Genomic DNA, 20,804 nt, shown 5'->3' with positions numbered 1-20,804 from the left:
TGCCCTCTGACTGCTGCAGTCAGGGGCCGAAGGTCCGGGGGTCCCGCTCCAGTCTGGTCCCGCTCCCCGCCTTCTGCTGGGAAAACTCAGTGTTAGACAGTCCGATCCATGAAGCCCAGGGGGTGGATAGCTGGTGGACTCAGTGGCCAGGGCACCCAACCATGGTGGCTGATATGGGTGCCGGCATGTGGTGCAGGATGGAGGTTCGACTGCCCTAGGGATGGGGGTGCTGGGGTTACAGGTGTGTGGGACAGGGGTTGGTGCTAGGGGCACAGTGCTACCTGCTCACCCTGGCCACCCTGAGGAGGTTGTGCAGTTTTTTCCAGCACTGCTGGCCAGTCCGGACGGCATTGTCCACGGCACTGACCACCTCTGCCACCTGCATCCAATGCCGATCGAATGGAGGAGGTGGCAGCCTCCTTTCCACCCAGGGTACAGGGCTGGCCGCTCTCCTCCATGGCGCCCAGCAGGGTCTCCAGTTCCGTGTCAGTGAAACCCGGGGCCACACGACTTGCTGCAATCTTGTTGGCTGGGATGAGTATGTGTGGGGAATGAAGTGTGTACATGTGGCTGCAGCTTGTCAGCCTCCTGAGTGTCAATCACGGACCCGGCAAATCCCGCACCGTTTCTCATTGCAATTGATTGAGTTCCATGTGGCACCGATGCTAACGGCTGTTGAATCGGTCCAGGCGCGGCACCGGTTTTGCTGTCAGGGAAGTCTACGAATCCTGCCTTGGTGTCAACACTTCATCTCAGGAACAGAGAATCCGGCCAATGGTTACAGAGTGACCAAGGTTGGGAAATAAATATTCCAGAGACACGGCTATGGGGTGATAGGGGTTGTAAAATAAATATTCTAGGGTATACAATATTTTGAAAAGACCATCGGAAGAGAAAAAGGAGGAATAGCTCTGATGGAAAGGATAAAGTAAGAACAAGAGTATGAAAGATTCTTGTTGCAGAAGATCTACTGTTTTGAAATGAGGCAGAGCTAATTAGCAATCTCATAGTTAAACATTCACTGGGAAAAATGATCATAGTACAATTGAATTCCACATGAAGTATGAAATAACAAACACCAATCCTAACCAAGAATTCTAGCAGCATTCCTCCCTGCTCTTCTGGCCCTCTGATGTCTGCCTGGTGGTGAGGCCATGCAATGCCCAAATATTGCCCACTCTCCCTGCCACTTGCAAAATGCCAAGGGGTCACATCCTTCCCAAAGGCCAAGTACTCCACTGTGTCTCTTAGGGGCTCGGGTACAATGTGGGTTGCTATGATTGGCTCCTCACTCTGTGCCCACTTTCCTTCAGGTGGTCAGCCTCAGATAGCATGTGGTCCCTTTAACAAGCTCCTAATGTGCTCTTCAACAACTTTTATCGGCCTTAATTGGTAAGCAGGTATGATTGCAATCACCTGCTCCCCCCTTCCCTGGTGATCATTGCAGGTGCTTGGGAGTCTGAAGACTGACACTCTGGCTGGCATTGGTACTCTAGGGCCCTAACTGCCCCCATTCCTACTGTGGTAGAGCTGGAAAATGTAGCCCCCCCATTAAATTATGCGTTGAGGTTCTTATCTTTCGCCAATCCTGCGAAGGATGGGTTTGACCATATGATGTGGAATGCTCCAATCATTTGGACCATGCCACACCATTTGTCCCTTGTGGAAAAGTTTGGGCAGAGCAGCACATTTGACCACAAGTTCATCAGGCAGTAGTCTGCAAGTAACGTCCTGAAGGCCCTATGGAAAAATGTGATGATGGATTCATAGTTGCCATGTGTCATCATGAGGAGGCTTTATTGGGTTCATTTCCTGAAAAGACTGCCAAAGCCATTTGGCATAATGTCTCATCATCAGAAATTTCAAACAAACACCAATATGGAGCTTGGCTGGTGGTGACAAGGCTCCACCCTGTCAGATCCTTCATGTGCACCCAGAGGCTCAGTGTAACTATACACTGCCCTCACGATGACTGTGGTGGAGAAGAAACTGTTGCTCACCTCGTTCCTTTGCAAAGCAAATCTGGAAAGAGATGCAATGGTTTTTGTTGAGGTTAATCCCAAGCCTTGCCATTTGTTTTTGAACAGGATTTGGAAACAGACTTGCCCAGCATCTACATCTCCATCTTCATCTTATGGGTTGAATCCAGAAAAGGGCAGAAACCTCTTTGTCTGGAGTCCACTTGGTTACGGATTTGCTGGAAGGTGCTTCCTTAAAGGGTTCACTGCCAGGGCGTGGGCCCGGGTGGAGCTTAAAGGGTTCACCAGCCACCTGTAGGACTGAAGTCCAGTGTCTTTGGCTCTCTTGAGCCAGATCCATAAGACAGTGGGTACTATCTGTCTTTTGGCTGGGAACTGGTTAATCCATTTCAGAATATATATTCCCACATCCCAGTGAACCTGTATGTTGCAAATCTGGGGTCAAATGTTCCTCTGAGATCCTCTGCTGTTCAGCCCAGGGTTGTGGGCTGACTAGTCGCTGTGTGTCATCACGACAAGGAACTACTGGGGTCCTCATGATGCTGAGGCTGCCTCATGAGAGACATGCACTCGGCTCCCTCTTTTCAATAAGCTTGTCAGTGTCAGCGGATCACGCAACTACACTTGACACGTAACAGCACCCTATGACAAAAGCACTGACACATAAAAGGAAACTCTAGCTGACGATCGATGAAAGTGGTGACACTAGCTGTGAGTAGCAATTCGTCACCACAATGGCATATTGGGTGCGATTTTACAGCTGCATCGTGCTTGAGCGAGAGCATGATGCGGCTGTTAGATTGCAGGAGAGGCCAAAATCGAGAACTGCGCCAGGCGCCGATCGGTCTGCGATCTAACCGGCCCATTCCCGTTGCTGAGATCAGTATCCCGCCGTGGCGTGGTGAGAAACCAATAATCACCACTTAAAGCCAATCTCCATATAATTAACATGAATAACCCCCTATCTAACGGCCTCCCGTGATCTTACTGCCTCCCCAGCAAGTGGGTGCCGATTAGTACACCTTTTTAAAAAGTGGAGCTGGCGGAATGTCTGCTGTGGGGATCCGAGGAGGTGACTAGCCATCTTCACTCCCAATGAGCACTGGGGTTGCTGCATCGAGGGAGAGAGAGCCCGTAGGGGGGCGGCTTCGGTCACGCGGGGTGGGGGTGCCATCGGTGGGAAGGGTTGACCTGGGACTGGGTATCTCAGCGCCCGTGGGTCTGCCATGCCACCCCCTGGATTGTGTACCATTATGGTTGTTGTTGGCAAGATTCTAGAATCCATCGTTAAGGATGAGATTCCTAAATTCTTGGAAGTGCAGGGTCGGATTAGGACAAGTCAGCATGGATTTAGTAAGGGGAGGTCGTGCCTGACAAACCTGTTAGAGTTCTTTGAAGAGATAACAAATAGGTTAGACCAAGGAGAGTCAATGGATGTTATCTATCTTGACTTCCAAAAGGCCTTTGATAAGGTGCCTCACGGGAGACTGCTGAGTAAAATAAGGGCCCATGGTATTCGAGGCAAGGTATTAACATGGATTGATGATTGGCTGTCAGGCAGAAGGCAGAGAGTTGGGATAAAAGGTTCTTTTTCGGAATGGCAATCGGTGACGAGTGGTGTCCCGCAGGGCTTAGTGTTGGGGCCACAGCTGTTCTCTTTATATATTAGATGACGGGACTGGGGGCATTCTGGCTAAATTTCCCGATGATACAAAGATAGGTGGAGGGGCAGGTAGTATTGAGGAGGTGTGGAGGCTGCAGAAAGATTTAGACAGTTCAGGAGAGTGGTCCAAGAAATGGCTGATGAAATTCAACGTGGGCAAGTGTGAGGTCTTGCACTTTGGAAAAAAGAATAGAGGCATGGACTATTTTCTAAACGGTGACAAAATTCATAATGCTGAAGTGCAAAGGGACTTGGGAGTCCTAGTCCAGGATTCTCTAAAGGTAAACTTGCAGGTTGAGTCCGTAATTAAGAAAGCAAATGCAATGTTGTCATTTATCTCAAGAGGCTTGGAATATAAAAGCAGGGATGTACTTCTGAAGCTTTATAAAGCACTAGTTAGGCCCCATTTAGAATACTGTGAGTAACTTTGGGCCCCACACCTCAGGAAGGACATACTGGCACTGGAGCAGGTCCAGCGGAGATTCACACGGATGATCCCAGGAATGGTAGGCCTAACATACGATGAACGTCTGAGGATCCTGGGATTATATTCATTGGAGTTTAGGAGGTTGAGGGGAGATCTAATAGAAACTTACAAGATAATGAATGGCTTAGATAGGGTGAACGTAGGGAAGTTGTTTCCATTAGCAGGGGAGACTAGGACCCGGGGCACAGCCTTAGAATAAAAGGGAGTCACTTTAGAACAGCGATGAGGAGAAATTTCTTCAGCCAGAGAATGGTGGGTCTGTGAAATTCATTTCCACAGAGGGCGGTGGAGGCCGGGAAGTTGAGTGTCTTTAAGACAGAAGTTGATAAATTCTTGATTTCTCGAGGAATTAAGGGCTATGGCGAGAGAGCGGGTAAATGGAGTTGACATCAGTCATGATTGAATGGTGGAGTGGACTCGATGGGCCGAATGGTCTTACTTCCGCTCCTATGTCTTATGGGGCCAACCCCAGCCCCGCCTGTTTATCCCACCGACCAGCCATAACACCTGTGGAGACCTCTGGCTGTGCACCTGAAGGCTATTGCTAATAGGGAATTGATAATCGTAGTTAAGTGAGCACTTTACAGCTCCCAAGTGGATTCCCGTGGGTGAGCGGGCCATGCAGCATGTGGGGGTTATTGCCTAGCATCCCAATCAGAACATGATGCCTGGACACTGCAGGAAGCAACATCACGGATGCAGTAGCCAACATCTGAAAACATAGGGGACCGGCCCCAGCACCGGGGACATTTCCGTGATCAGAGGGTGGATATGTGCACTGGGGAGAGGACCAGCACCTGGTCCAGGTAACGTTACGTGTGGGTGGCCGGGGTACAGGGTGTGGAATCTGATGACCAGGGACCTAAGTGGTGGCCGGGAGTGCGTGGGCAAAGCATGTCGGATAGCAGGGGATGTGGGAGGGGGAGGGGGGAGCAATACGGAGTGCGGCAAGGTAGCACAGTGGTTAGCACTGTTGCTTCACAGCACTAGGGTCCCAGGTTCAATTGTCGGCTTGGGTCACTGTGCATAGTCTGCACGTTCTCCCTGTGTCTGTGTGGGTTTCCTCCGGGTGCTCCGGTTTCCTGCCACAAGTCCCGAAAGACGTGCTGTTAGGTAATTTGGACATTCTGATTTCTCCCTCTGTGCACCCAAACAGGCGCCGGAATGTGGCGATTAGGGGCTTTTCACAGTAACTTCATTGCAGTGTCAATGTAAGCCTACTTGTGACACTAATAAAAATTATTATTATTATGGAGGGTCCCTATTGGGGAAGACACTGCTGGTTGTCCGTCTCTCACCCTCTCCAATTCCTTACCGATATTACATGAGATGGATGATATCTTGGACCCTGCAGCAGCTGCCCTCATGGTGCTGCTGGCATGCCAGGCGCTGGAGGAGGTGGCCGCAGCAGTGTCGACAGAGACTCGAGGTGCCAGCCCATATGCAGGGCCCTGCCTCACACTCTGAGGACCCAGCCACCCATCAGCCCAGGGAGAGATCCAGAGGGCGAGACCGGTGACAGCCCATGGTGGACAGGCTTTGCTGCTCTTTCGAACAGATGACGAGCCTGGGGAGGACCCGCTGGACCAGCTGGATGAAGGACAGGTGGCAGCGGCGAGGGTCCCGCAAGCCTGGAGGGCCAGGGAGACCCTCACCCTCACCCGCTTCACATAGGACGTGGCTTCGTCCATCAAATCACCCCCTCCCAACCCTCCCCACTTCCCCCACCCCCCACTGATTCACCCTCCCAGGGTCTGTGTGACACCACCCCAGGGTACCGGGACTGCGATGGCACTGTCAACAGGTCACTGTCGATGACAAGGGGGTGATGATAACCTCAGTCTATGCCATAGTCTGACTCCTGCCTGTCTGCTGAGGACACGCTGACAGTCAACAAATTCACGCGGTGTGCCCGGGGTGGGGGGGGGGGGGGGGGGGGGGGGGAGGGGGGGGGGGGGGGGGGAGGGGGGGGGGGATCCTTTTTGGGGATCCTAGAATTTCTCCCCCCTCCCCCCACTGTCCGCATACAAACGCCATGATTAGTTTTTCTAATGAGTTGAAGAAGGGCTTGGGGATGTAGATCGGAATGGATCTGAACAGCAAGAGGAACCTGGGCATCTTGATTGTCTGCACACTCCCTGCCAGGGAGAGTGGGAGTATGTCCCACCTCTGCAGGTCCTTTTTAACTTTCTCAACAGTTCCATTTGTGGATCTGTGTCCAGTCATGGACAATTTGGATGCCCAGTTAGCGGAATTTGTGTCCGGCTTGTGTCCGGCTTGTTTAAATGGCCGCCCCTCCAGCTCTGCCCCTTCCTCATCAGGAAGATCTCACTTTTACTCAGGTTGAATTTGTAACCCGAGAAGGCTCCAAACTCTCACTTTGGTTCATTCCTGAGCAGTTCTCTAACACACAATTCTGTGCTCTAAACGCTATTCCCAGGGCACACACCTGGACATAATAACATAAGAATGAGGAGCAGGAATAGGCAATTCAGCCACTCGAGCCTGCCCCGCCATTCAGTGTGATCATGTCTGATCTCATCTCAGCCTTGTCTCCACCTGCCTGCCAGCACCCCATAAGCATTCATCCTGCTGCTAATTAAAATCCTATCGCTCTCTTCCTTAAATTCGTTTCGTGTTCCGGCATCCACTGCACTCTGGTGTTTCCACAGATTCATGATCCTTTGAGTTAAGTAATTCCTCCTCATTTCTGTTTTAAATCTGCCGCCCCTTAGCCTAAAACCATGACCTCTGATTCTAGAATGTCCAACAATGCTCCACATCTGCTCCACATCTACCCTGTCAATCCCCTTTGGCACCGTAGGTACCACAATTAGATTTCCTCTCGTTCTTCTAAGTTCCAGCGAGTATAGGCCTAACCTGCTCAATCTCTCTTCATAAGACAAGTCTTTCATCCCTGGAATCAGTCAAGTGAACCTTCTCTGAACTGCCTCTAATGCATTTAAATTCTTACTCAAGTTATGCGCAGTACTCCAGGTGCGGTCTCACCAATGCCCTATACAATTGCAACAACGCTTCCCTATTTTTATATTTTGCTCCATTAGCAATGAATGTTAAATTTCCATTTGCGGGCAGCACGGTGGCGCAGTGGGTTAGCACTGCAGTCTCACAGCGTTGAGGTCCCAGGTTCAATCCCGGCTCTGGGTCACTGTCCGTGTGGAGTTTGCACATTCTCCCTGTGTTTGCGTGGGTTTCACCCCCACAACCCAAAAAGATGTGCAAGGTAGGTGGATTGGACATGCTAAATTGCCCCTTAATTGGAAAATATAAATTGGGTACTCTAAATGTATATTAAAAAATCCCATTTGCCCTCCTTGTTACCTGCTGAACCTGCATACTAACGTCTTGCAATTCATGCATGTGGACACCCAGATCCCTCTACACTGAAGCATTTTGGAGTTTCTGTCCATTTAGATAATAAGTTGTCTTTTTATTCTTACGACCAAAATTACAAATATCGGTTGCTGCTGGAGGGCCATTAATTCTGCTACTGATGCTCTTTGTTCTACCTGAAACTTACTAATCTTCCAGTGCAAGGAGCTGTCCATTTCCCAGTGTTTCAGAATGACACATTCCAAGGTCCAGGACCACGTGTTGAGGGATGCACTAAAGCTTTGGTCAGCCTCCACAGGTTCCCAATGGGGACAGGTCGCAGTCTGCCATTGTACACTGAAAGACCGGAGCCTGAGTAAAATGTATGCAGCAGAGATTGTTAAACCTGAAATATATATTGTAAATATAAACTGTAATTGTAAATATGGTGAGGCACCTTGGATTGCCATGACAGAAATTGAGCCGAATTGTACTTTACGTAATGCCTAATTTGAACTGTTATGAAATTAGGTTCCAGAAATTTTATGAATAAGGTATATTTTTTGAAAAAAATAAAATCATTTGCTCCCACAAAATCTCTCAACTTTGGTAGGTGGGAGAAAAACATCCTATCAGACTATGGCTCCGGCTACAAACCACTACATAATTTTATTAATCATAAAATAACATTACTCCATACACATAGTATATTAATAATAATTACAAGCTTTTATCCATCTCTGCAATGTCAAGAACATTAGTGCATGATGCGTTAACTCTCAACACAAGACAGACTCTCACAGGAGATTTGGTATTCTTACATGCTACATAGGATCAGACAGACATAGACAACTTTGTAGTTTTGGGCTATAGGAGTGTGTGTCTACAAAGCATCCTGGCACCTTCTTACAAGCCTGACTCAAGTCTTTGACACAAACAGTGACATCAATCAAAGTATTATTTTAAAAAGATCCCCAGATGTCAATCACCTAGGACATTTCAATTGAATTGTTCCATTGAGCATTTCAAATGCTTTGCCGGATCTGTGAGAAAGCTCTGCACCCAAGGACAATGACAGCAATCACCCACACATCTTCAGGTTTTGTCCTGTATGTCAGTTCATTTTGGACATCTCTGCAGCTGCAATTAATTTTCACCCTATGTGTGCTTTGACCAGTAAGAAAGGATACAATGAATAATGACCAGATAGTGGAAGATAAACATTCCGTTACTAAGGCTTCTTAATTTTAACCTAAATTATATATTTACACAAAGTTCTATTTTTGGTCTACCTTCAACTGATAAATCAATCCAATCTTTCATTGAAAATTTGAAACTCCTGTTCTGTCCCTCCATTCTTCCCGCTTTTAAGGGAAAAAAGATGAAATTATGAAACAACTCACATTATTACTCACTTTCTCGCTATTTCTCACATCTCAAGCTATAAATTTTACATCGGAAGCACCAATCTTCAATGTTATTGATATCAAAATTATTAATAGGAAAGAAGTATTATGGCAACCCAAGAAGTTAATACGTGACCTCAAAACACCCTAATAAACAGGGTTACAAGCAGCAGTAGAAAGACCTGGTAAAAAGGTCAAAAGAGAGCATGCAAGGGAATGTGGCAATATCAACCTTTTTTAAAAAAAAGAATAGCTAATTATATTGTCATTCATACATCATGAAGGTCACCTTTATTCAAAGAATAATTGGATTTATCTTGTATCCCAGTGTGCATCCTGTCAACTATGCCAGTAGTGGTGCACTTGCCTTTGAGTTAAGGTTGTCAGTTAGACTTGCACTCCAGGGACCAGAGCATGTAATTGAGGCTGCTTCAGCTTTGCAGTGCTGACTGAAAGCATCATCTTTTAGATGAGGCATTAAGGAGAGAACCTGTCTGCTGTTCAGGTGGAAAGAGCACAGGAATTCTCAGGCTGCTTGAGCCAACATTCATCCCTCAGTCAGAACCTGCAAACGCAGATTAACTGTCATTCATCCGGCATTTGCTGCTCCCAACGCGGTCTACCCTACATTAGAGAGACTAAACACCGACTGGGTGAGCGCTTTACGAAACACCTTCAGTCCATCCGCAAGCAGGACCCAGACCTTCCTGTCGCATGCCATTTCAACTCACCGCCCTGCCCTCATGTCCACATGTCTGACCTTTGCCTGCTGCAGTGTTCCAGTGAAGCTCAATGTAAACTGAAGAAACAGCAACTCGTCTTCTGATTAGACACGTTACAGCCTTTCAGATTTAACATTGAGTTCAACAACTTCAGAGTGTGAACTCTCCTCCACCTTCATCCCATTTTTATTTCTATCAATTTAATTTAATTTATTCCATCGATCTGTTTTCCCCCCCACTATTGTCCCCCTTCCCCCCAAACCATCCCACTTGGGCCATCTGTTCTCTGTCCCTAGTTGCCCTTTGATACCCTGCTTAGCTTTGTTCTGCTATTAACACATTTGAATCTCTCGATGTGCTACTATCAGCACCCTTCTTAGCCTTAATCACCCCAATTTACATTCCCTTTGTCTTTCTGCCCACGACTTTATTGTCAATCTCCACCTATCACTGTCCCTCAATCTAGCCCCACTGCTCAACGCCCCTCCAACAACAGTATAAATCTGGCCCTATTTCCAGTTCTCTCCAGTCTTGACAAAGAGTCATCCAGCCTCAAAACGTTAGCTCTCTTCTCTCTCCACAGATGCTGTCAGACCTGCTGAGATTATCCAATATTTTCTGTTTTTGTGTCATTTATCTTGTCATCTTTGGGATTGGTTGTTGTGTTTGCCTACAAAACAAAGCATTTTATTGATTGTAATGTGTAATTGGCACTTCAGAAATTTGTTATTTCAAAGAATCATAGTTTGACCCAGCACAGAAGGAGATCATTCAATCAATTGTGTCTGTGCCAGTTCTTTGCTAGATCTATCCAATTAGTCCCACTGATTTTAACTTTCCCGATAGCCTGCGTATTTCTTTCCTTGAAATATTTATGAAATTCCCTTTTGAATGTTACTATCGAATCTGCATCCACCACACTTTCAGGTTGTGCATTCTGGATTACATCTTGTAAATGACATCCTTCCGAAAATATGGGGGGAGATTCTCTGTTGCTGCCACCCTAAACACATTAAAGAAGCCATCCACTATGGACAAGCTCTCCGTATACACAGGATCTGCTCAGACGAGGAGGAATGTAACAGACATCTGCAGATGCTGAAAGACGCCTTCGTAAGAACGGGATATGGCGCTCGACTCATCGATCAACCGTTCCAATGCGCCACAGCAAAAAAACGTACCAACCTCCTCAGAAGACAAACAAGGGACACAACCGACAGAGGACCCTTCGTCGTCCAGTACTTTCCCGGCGTGGAAAAACTACAACATCGATGAAGACGTACATTTTGCCAAGGACATCCCCACATTCCCACTACTTGCCAACAAACAACCGTGCAACCTCAAACAGACCATTGATTGCAGCAAACTACCCAGCCTTCAGAAGAACAGTGACCACGACACCACACAACCCTGCCATGGAAACCTCTGCAAGACGCGCCAGGTCATCGACATGGATACCACCATTATACATGAAAACACCACCCACCAGGTACGCGGTGCATACTCGTGCAACTCGGCCAACGTTGTCTACTTCATACGCTGCAGGAAAGGATGTCACGAGGCGAGGTACATTGGTGAGACCATGCAGATGCTGTGACAACGGATGAATGAACATCGCGTGACAATCACTAGACAGGAATGTTCCCTTCCAGTCAGGTAACAACTTCAGCAGTCAAGGGCATTCAGCGTCTGATCTTCGGGTAAGAGTTCTCCAAGGCAGCCTTCAGGATGCGTGACAACACAGAATTGCAGAGCAGAAACTTATAGCCAAGTTCCGCACACATGAGTACGGCCTCAACGGAACCTTGGATTTATGTCGCACTACATTCACCACCCCCCCCCCCCCCCCCACTATCTGGCCTGGGCTTGCAAAATCCTACCAACTGTCCTGGCTTGAGACAATTCACACCTCTTTAACCTCTCTCCAGTCGCACCGTCTGGACCTGTAAAGACTTAATTACCTGTAATTGCTCGCATTCAAAGTATCATCTTGCATCATTGACTTTGTCTATATATGTGTTTGTGGAACCCACCTCTTCACTCACCTGATGAAGGAGCTGCGCTCTGAAAGCTGGTGATTCCAAACAAACCTGTTGTACTGTAACCTGGTGTTGTAAGACTTCTTATTGTGCCCACCCCAGTCCAATGCCAGCATCTCCACATCATAAACTATTGAGGTAGTTTAAGTTGTCACCTCCAGCGAAAACTATCCCCAGAACATCCAGACTATCTCCACCAAAAGAAAGCTACTATGCTTGTGAGGCACTTAGGTTGATGTAGCTCAGTTGGCTGGACAGCTGGTTCATGATGCAGAGTGAGGCCAACATTGTGGGTTCAATTCCTCTACTGGTTGATGTTATTCATGATGGCCTCGCCTTCTCAATCTTGCTGCTCGCCTGAAGTGTGGTGACCTTCAGGTTAAATAACCACCAGTCAATTCTCCCCCTCAAAGGGGAAAGCAGCCTATGGTCATCTGGGACTATGGCGACCTTTATTTGACTTTGCTTTCAGCATTTGTTTCAGATTATCAGTGTTCCAAGCTTTGCCTTTCTTCTCTAAATTCACAGCTGCAAGATTCAGATAAAGGATCAAAATTCGAACAAAGAGAAAATCTTCCTTTGCCATCTTAGCTCTGTAGAGCAGGTTATAAATGAGATAATTCTGGTTTAAGGAGTCCGATAGTGGCAGAGTAACTGCCGCGCCTGGAGAGACAAGAGTTCCTAAATCTTACATTGTGTGACTAATTTTGTAGTACAGCTAGTGAGTGGCGTGAGGAGCAGATTAACTATTCACTTTGAGATAGCTTCCTTTTAATAATTACAAATGCTGGGTCTTCCTCTTTTAGCTGCATGTCCTTTAATGAAGGAAATCTGCCATCCTTACACAGTCTGGCTTACATGTGACTCCAGATCGACAGCAATTTGGTTGACACTTAACTGCCCCCTCAAGGGCAATTAGGGATGGGTAATAAATGCTAGCCCAGCTGGCAACACCCAGGACGCATGAACCAATAAAAGAAAAGCTGGCCAACCAACCTCCATTTCCTCAAATTGTTGAATTCATCATTGGGGCATCTTTAGGAGGGTGTGATCATGAGATGGATAGCGTGTCAGGTTACAGGTATCAATGGATCAAACCCGATTCTGATTTACTACTTGATATTTTCTGGTTAAACGATTCAGTTTACCATTATTTATACATAATGAAAGAAGAAAAAAACTTCATGTCTAATCATATCTCACTTGGAGTATAGTGGAGTATAGTATAGAGTATACTGGAGTATAGTGTTCAATTCTGGTCGCCACACTACCAGAAGGATGTGGAGGCTTTAGAGAGGATGCAGAAGAGATTTACCAGAATGTTGCCTGGTATGGAGGGCATTAGCTATGAGGAGCGGTTGAATAAACTTGGTTTGTTCTCACTGGAACGAAGGAGGTTGAGGGGCGACCTGATAGAGGTCTACAAAATTATGAGGGGCATAGACAGAGTGGATAGTCAGAGGCTTTTCCCCAGGGTAGAGGGGTCAATTACTAGGGGGCATTGGTTTAAGGTGAGAGGGGCAAGGTTTAGAGTAGATGTACGAGGCAAGTTTTTTACGCAGAGGGTAGTGGGTGCCTGGAACTCGCTACCGGAGGAGGTGGTGGAAGCAGGGACGATAGTGGCATTTAAGGGGCATCTTGACAAATATATGAATAGGATGGGAATAGAGGGATACGGACCCAGGAAGTGTAGAAGATTGTAGTTTAGTCGGGCAGCATGGTCGGCATGGGCTTGGAGGGCCGAAGGGCCTGTTCCTGTGCTGTACATTTCTTTGTTCTTTGTTCTTTGTTCTGAGCAAAAAATGTAAAACATTTCAAATAAATTACTTTTGAAGTGCAATCACTATTTAGTCATAGTAAGAAGTTTTACAACACCAGGTTAAAGTCCAACTGGTTTGTTTCGATGTCACTAGCTTTCGGAGCGCTGCTCCTTTCTCAGGTGAATGAAGAGGTATGTTCCAGAAACATATATATAGACAGATTCAAAGATGCCAGACAATGCTTGGAATGCAAGCATTAGCAGATGATTAAATCTTTACAGATCCAGAGATGGGGTAACCCCAGGTTAAAGAGGTGTGAATTGTGTCAAGCCAGGACAGTTGGTAGGATTTTGCAGGCCAGATGGTGGGGGATGAATGTAATGCGACATGAATCCCAGGTCCCGGTTGAGGCCTCTTACTGAACAGAACGGACTACTGCAAAGAAGTATACTGACAACTGAACAACCAAGAACACTACAGACAGTTACCCGCAGATCCGACCAAGGAACACATACGCCAAGTTAACAGACTGATCAAGACCTTGGATCCAGGTCTTCAGAGCACCCTACGTGCTCTCATCCCACGTACTCCCCGCATTGGAGATCTCTACTGCCTACCGAAAATACACAAGGCCAACACACCAGGCCGTCCTATCGTTTCAGGCAATGGGACCCTGTGTGAGAACCTCTCTGGCTACATCGAGGGCATCTTGAAACCCATCGTACAAGGTACGCCCAGCTTCTGTCGCGACACGACGGACTTCCTACAGAAACTCAGCACCCATGGACCAGTTGAACTAGGAACATTCCTCGTCACAATGGACGTCTCGACACTCTACACCAGCATCCCCCATGATGACGGCATTGCTGCAACAGCCTCAGTACTCAACACCGACAACTGCCAATCTCCAGATGCAATTCATCCGCTTCATTCTGGATCACAACGTCTTCACCTTCGACAACAAGTTCTTCATCCAGACACACGGAACAGCTATGGGGACCAAATCCGCACCCCAATACGCCAACATCTTCATGCACAAGTTTGAACAAGACCTACTCACTGCACAGGACCTTCAACCGACGTTATGCACCAGATACATCAATGACATTTTTTTCCTTTGGACCCACGGCGAAGAATCACTGAAACGACTACACGATGACATCAATAAGTACCATCCAACCATCAGACTCACCATGGACTACTCTCCAAAATCAGTTGCATTCTTGGCCACACTCGGATCCATCAAGGACGGCCACCTCAGCACTTCGCTTTACCGCAAACCCACGGATAACCTCACGATGCTCCACTTCTCCAGCTTTCACCCTAAACACATTAAAGAAGCCATCCCCTATGGACAAGCTCTCCGTATTCACAGGATCTGCTCAGACGAGGAGGAGCGTAACAGACATCTACAGACGTTGAAAGATGCCCTCGTACGAACGGGATATGGCGCTCGACTCATCGATCGACAGTTCCAACACGCCACAGCAAAAAAACGCACCGACCTTCTCAGAAGACAAACATGGGACACAACCGATAGAATACCCTTCGTCGTCCAGTACTTTCCCGGAGCGGAGAAACTACGACATCTTCTTCACAGCCTTCAACACGTCATCGATGAAGATGAACATCTTGCCAAGGTCATCCTCACACACCCACTACTTGCCTTCAAACAACCGCGCAACCTCAAACAAACCATTGTTTGCAGCAAACTACCCAGTCTTCAGAACAGTGACCACGACACCACACAACCCTGCCATGGCAATCTCTGCAAGACGTGCCAGATCATCGACATGGATACCACCATTACACGTGAGAACACCACCCACCAGGTACGCGGTACATACTCGTGCGACTCGGCCAACGTTGTCTACCTCATACGCTGCAGGAAAGGATGTCCCGAAGCGTGGTACATTGGCGAGACCATGCAGACGCTGCGACAACGAATGAACGGACATCGTGCGACAATCACCAGGCAGGAATGTTCCCTTCCAGTTGGGGAACACTTCAGCAGTCAAGGGCATTCGGCCTCTGATCTCCGGGTAAGCGTTCTCTAAGGCGGCCTTCAGGACGCGCGACAACGCAGAATCGCCGAGCAGAAGCTTATAGCCAAGTTCCGCACACATGAGTGCGGCCTCAACCGGGACCTGGGATTCAGGTCGCATTACATTCATCCCCCACCATCTGGCCTGCAAAATCCTACCAACTGTCCTGGCTTGACACAATTCACACCTCTTTAACCTGGGGTTACCCCATCTCTGGATCTGTAAAGATTTAATCACCTGCTAATGCTCGCATTCCAAGCATTGTCTGGCATCTTTGAATCTGTCTATATATATGTTTCTGGAACATACCTCTTCATTCACCTGAGGAAGGAGCAGCGCTCCGAAAGCTAGTGACATTGAAACAAACCTGTTGGACTTTAACCTGGTGTTGTAAAACTTCTTACTGTGCTCACCCCAGTCCAACGCCGGCATCTCCACATCATATTTAGTCATAGTCATAGAGTCATAGTCATCGAGCCATACAGCACAGTTTAATTTGTACATTAAAGTAATAACTCTGTACATTAGTATATCGTAATGAATAGTGGTCTGTTAGAGATGAAAAATAAATCTGGCAGAACACTTCACTCTTGTAGAGGTAGTGAAATTGGCCTGAACTATGCAGAAGAGAGGAAATATCAGCCGGGGTTCCCTCCACTGATCACCTCCAGGGAGCCCCAAGTGAAAAGTGCATGTGTGAATTTGGGGGAGATCTGAATCATTCCCATCTGTGATAACTCCCAGGGCAGCACGGTGGTGCAGTGGTTAACACTGCTGCCTACGGGCGCTGAGGACCTGGGTTCGATCCCGGCCCCGTGTCACTGCCTGTGTGGCGTTTGCACATTCTCCCCGTATCTGTGTATGTTTCACTCCCACAACCAAAAGATGTGCAGGTGAAGTGGATCGGTCGTGCTCAATTGCCCCTTAATTGGAAAACATAATTGGGTACTCTAAATTTATTTTTAAAAAAGGAAAAAATAATCTGTGGTAACTCCCGCAATAATGAGCTACCAACACTCAGTCTATGGGCTCAGACTTGATGAATGATCACATGGGTGCAGTACTACAGGACAGCTGATATCTATGAAGCTATACAAAAGCAAAAAGCTACAGATGCTGGAAATCTGAAATAAAAACAGAAAAAGCTGGAAATATTCAGTAGGTCTTGCAGTAATTGTGGAGAGAAAGGGAGTTACTGCTTCAGGTTAATGACTCTTCATCAGAATTCAACGTTGTCCTTTCTTAATCATTCCCAAAATAGGTCCCTTCGTTCTGATGATCAACTTGAAATGCTAAATCTATTTCTCCTCACAAATGCTGCCTGACCTGCTGAACACTTCCACCATTTTCTGTTTTTATTTCAATAAATCTCTAACTCAGCAAGAGTCAAAAATGAGTTCTTCTCTGTTGCAAGAGGAAATCCAAATGAGGAATACTAACATTTGGATTAAATATAATCAACTATAGAAAACACGTCAGCTGGCAAATCACATCTTGTGACAAGGTGTCAGCTTTGAATAAGATATTTGGACTATAAACTGCAGATAGTAAGATGTTGTAACATTATCACTAAAAATCCATACAGATTTATTTCCCATGAATAGTGCAAAGCCTTCATGTGAAATATAACACTGACTGGTATGACACTACTACAGATTAAAAATAACAGTATGATGTATTTATTTTTTGAACAGGATTTAACTTTAAGCTAAAAGAGTGAGTGTTACATGATGTTGCTGAAGTTCTGTTTTTATTAAATTACCCATTTTTGGGAATGGTTAAGAAAGGACAAAGTGAAAATGAGGTTAGTCAAGCGTGAAGCAGGATGCTGCACCCTTCCATTGTGTTATTTGTTGGAACGGTGCCAGGAATCACCTAATTATGATACGCAGCAGAGACCTGGGTTCATATAGAAAGAAATCATTCCTGCAATAATGTCAAAAAGAACAAAAACCTTATTAAAACAGATTAACATAATTATTTTACAATTCCACCCTGATAAATAAGCAAATCCCTAAATGCTAAATATTAAAGCAGTACAATGATACTACTTCAGGAGATAATGTTGATGCTCTAGCCTTTATCACAGGCAGCTCTTGTCGTCTTAACAAGGTAATGAACTTAATAGACACAGCAGTTGTGAATGAAAGATGCCTCAGGCAAGCTGACAGCTCATCTCATTTTATTCAGTGGCTTCATTAAAACAAAAAATCATGCTGCCAAGATTGCAGGATACAAAAGGCTACTGGAGAAAGCTGAGAATAGATTTCTTTATTCTGGGCTGCTAGTTATCTGTATGATCTATGTGTTAAGATGTAATTTAATTTGGCTATAGGAAACACATCTGTAACCCGCTCTAAGCTTGACCAATGACCACCCCAAAGCCGATGGATAATTTATGTTTAATTCTTTGGAGTTTCATGTTGAGACATTGATCAGCTAAAAATATTTGCAAATTAAAATGTTTCAACGCATAACCTTACCTTTTACCATTATTTTTGACTAGCAGTCAGTTTTTGTAGAGTTTGAATGCTGTTTAAAAGGCCTAAATATGTTTTTTCAAGACTATGTTTATGTATAATGAAAAGTCCAGGGACACAAATAGCAATGTGATGAAGATGTGAGGACTATGCCCTGCGTTCAACACCACTCAAGGGATTTACTGACTGCTTGCTCAACTGTAAGGATTAAATAATTCATTTATTTCGTGCTGTGTACAAGCAGAGTACAGTGCCTTTGAAAGTTCACAAATTGGTGAATAATGAAAGACTGCTTACAGATGGGTTCCATAGCATAACTTATTTAGAAAGCATCTAACGTTAGAAAAAAATCTCCACATCATGGTTAGAAAACTTTTAATCCTCCTTGCATATTGTTCGAGTTGTTAAATTCATGATGTTGAAGCCAATAATCTCACCTTATTTATTCTGCTCATAACTTTTTTAAAATAATCATATAGCTGAGAAGTGGACTGGATATTTCAAATGAACACGACTCGGACTTGCAAATATAGAAATGGCCAAAGCTAAAATGTAGTTAGTTCACGGCACTTTTTAAAAATTAATGTTTTAGATCTGACATTTTAGGTCAGGCTGGAGAAGCCCGTTTAAACAACTGATCAAATCAAAGAGCTGAAAGGAGACCAACAAGAGGTCAAGAGTTTAAATTTATTAACTAGTTTCACAAAGGAGAACTAGTGGGGTTAATAAGTTGTTCCCTGCTTTTTACAAAAGTAATTAGCATATTTGAACTCTTCACCTCTATCTGTTCCTCCATTCCTTTCTTTAGTTTGGTGAAGAAAGATGCTGGAATGTTGACTTGTCTTTCCGATGTCTTTCTAATGTTTTGTATTTCAGACTTCCAGTATTTCTGGATTTCTTTTATCTTTAAAATGCAATGGCCTCACCAGCCCTGTGTCTGGGACCACAGTAAACAGCAAACCTGCAGGAGGCTTGTGTACAATAGATTGCTTGAGCAAGAATGAGGCTCAAAAGAGAATTCCCGTCTGGTTTCATTGTTGGAACACCTCAAAAATTCACACTCGGATCAAGCGAAATCAACCTCCATGTAAAGGGGCTGGATAAAAAAGATTTGCAGCCAGACAAATCATTTTTGCAGATAAATGACTGTTTGAGCCACACAAGTTCATTCACCTACCCAGCTGTCATTGCAGCTGATGCCAACACACAAAGATATATAATGCCTGACTATAGAAATTCCAAAGGGGATAGGCTGGAACTATATGGCCAATTGTTTTGTTATTATTGGATGAATGTGGATGTCCTTTATGATAAGTGTTATCTACCTTTAGAAATTAAGTATGTGTTTTTCCAATGACATCATTCGGCACTCACAAATTTGACATTAGAGCAAGTCCATATTGATGATGCAAGCCTTCCATACACCAATAAAACGTTTACCTTAATTCTTCAGTTGAAAGATTTCTCTTTGTATCACAAAGCACATTCAACAGTTTTGGCTGGCAACTTTATTGGAAATACTTCCAACGGGAATTTCTTATTCAAACAAGTAGGCAGTTAATATGCACTTTCAAAGAATGCAATAAGCCAGTTGAACATAGAATGAAAAGAAAAGGCAAAAATAATTCATTTAATGCCATGTCAAAAGTGGACTTTGCCCTTAATTCAAACTCTGTTCGGGTTGAACAAATATAACATACAGTATTTGGTCAGCCATGAGTAGAAGGTTTGAGGTTTCTGCTTTGCAGCCTGTGGTGGCTCGAGGCAATACCAGCTAGATGGTAGTAATGAAGAACAAAGTGCTAATTGGCAACTAACAAGGGTAACTTACGTACAGGCACAGTCTCTGATATAGATGTTAACACTTTGGCTCCTGTATTCACTCTGACAAGAACCCTGCTCCCTGGGGCCCATGCGAACCACTCACTGGTTGGGGTTCACATACTCCCGCATTTAGCTCCAGAGGCAGTCACATGGATTGCGAGGGCACCACCTTTTAAAGGGGCCACACTACCACATCCCTCCCCCCTCAAGTTCCTCAATGAACATATGTACAAAAAGACTGTATACAACAATTATATACAATACAAGGCTTTGGAACAAAAGGAACAAGAGTCCAACAGTCCATCAGAGCATGGGCAATTTGTGCACCAACAACCTACAACCTTATAAGGAATTTGATGTTCCTAACATGAAATAATTTGACCAGTTGGTGAAGCTGGTCAGGGAACATTTCAATGCCAGACCCTCAATCAACCTCCAGCAATATAAGTTCAATTCAGCTCTCAGGTACCCAGGGGAAACTATCTGCAGCTTCATTGTCAGACTCAGGCAAATGGCTGAGCATTGCGAGTTTGGTGCAGCCCTGGGAAACATGCCGTGTGATCGTTTAGTATGTGGTATTAACAATAGAAGTGTGCAAAAGAAATTTCTAGCTGAAACAAAAATGAGTGGGTGGTTGAGATCCCCTAGGCGACCAATTGCACTGAGAGGGGAATATTAGAGCTTCAAATGTGAAAGAGGATGAAGTAAAGCCCTGGGGCGTCGGCTACAATTGTGGGTGAGTAAACGTTTAAGTATCTTCAAGGAGGTGTTTAGTGTTTGGATTGAATGAGACAACAGGCAAATTGGCAACATATACAGGCTAGACTCTAAAATTTTGTGAACAACTCTGACTCCAGTGTCGTATCAGCAAAAATATGTCTGGTTACCTATGATCATTGTCAAGGGACATCGACAAAGCTTGATGGGATGAGATTGATTGTGTCAAATCAAATTGAACCGGCTGGAAATTAATTTTTAAAATTTCGGACAGCGTCTTTCAGAAAGTCTTGAACAGATGTAGGACGAATTGGATTGAATAAAGGGAGTAAAGGCCAACGATTTATGT

Source organism: Scyliorhinus torazame, chromosome 9 (genome assembly GCF_047496885.1).
Source record: "Scyliorhinus torazame isolate Kashiwa2021f chromosome 9, sScyTor2.1, whole genome shotgun sequence".
Taxonomy (NCBI): Eukaryota; Metazoa; Chordata; class Chondrichthyes; order Carcharhiniformes; family Scyliorhinidae; genus Scyliorhinus; species Scyliorhinus torazame.
Note: the sequence above shows the minus strand (reverse complement) of the source record.